Consider the following 890-nt stretch of genomic DNA (forward strand, 5'->3'; position numbering starts at 1 on the left):
CTGCTTTCCCAAAATGCAGCAGCCCCTTTGCCCTGCCCTGGGGATGAGCCACTCAGCTCCCTTCCTCCTGCTTCCCGCCACCCCTCCCCACGCCAGTTTCCTGAGATTTGTTCAGTCCAGATGGAAATAGCTTGGTTGCACCCAAACTTCAAGATCTGAAGACCAGGAAAAACATAGCATTGGGTAAAACTAGCACTAGGAAACACCACACACACACAGATATCTCGGGGAGTTGCTGCTCGGGCTCAAGAGCCGCAGCAGTGAGGACTTCTTGAGGTGGATGTGCACAGCGGGTACCTGTAGGTTGTCTGATCTTGCTTTGACTCACTGTGGTTGCAAAAATAACTCCTCCCAGTGCCAATTTTTCTCTCTCTAAACATTTCAGAGATACAGATGTTGTTTGCCATGATGATGAACACTGACAACTGGTTTCTGAACCTCTTGACCTCCGGACAAGCAGCTCCTCACTCCAGGCATTCATTTCTGACTCTGTAATGCTTAAATATAGAGCAGCCCCCGGGGCTGGGATGAGTCACTCGCTCTTAATGACACTGTCAGACTTGGCAGCATGCTCCTGTCAAGCAGGAGGCACAGCTGACTCCCCGGGACATGCACCCGTCCCACAGCAGGCAGCTGGATGTGTGTGCCTGTGTCCCCCCACGGTAGTGAACCCCATCCTCGATAAAGCTGGAAAAACCCTCTTGGCTTTGTGTTATAAGCCACGCCAAACCAAACGCTGATCTTGCATCATGGGCTTGGCTCCTGGGATGGGAGGGAAGCGCGTGGGCTGGTCCAGCTTCTTTTGTGAGTTTCTGTCATAGGCAGAGACCTGTGGTCACTTTGCCAGGGTCTCTCCCTTTGTGTTCTGCTGGAGCCGGGGCGGGGGGGGG

This window comes from Pterocles gutturalis, unplaced genomic scaffold, assembly GCF_000699245.1.
Source record: "Pterocles gutturalis isolate BGI_N339 unplaced genomic scaffold, ASM69924v1 scaffold18120, whole genome shotgun sequence".
Taxonomy (NCBI): Eukaryota; Metazoa; Chordata; class Aves; order Pterocliformes; family Pteroclidae; genus Pterocles; species Pterocles gutturalis.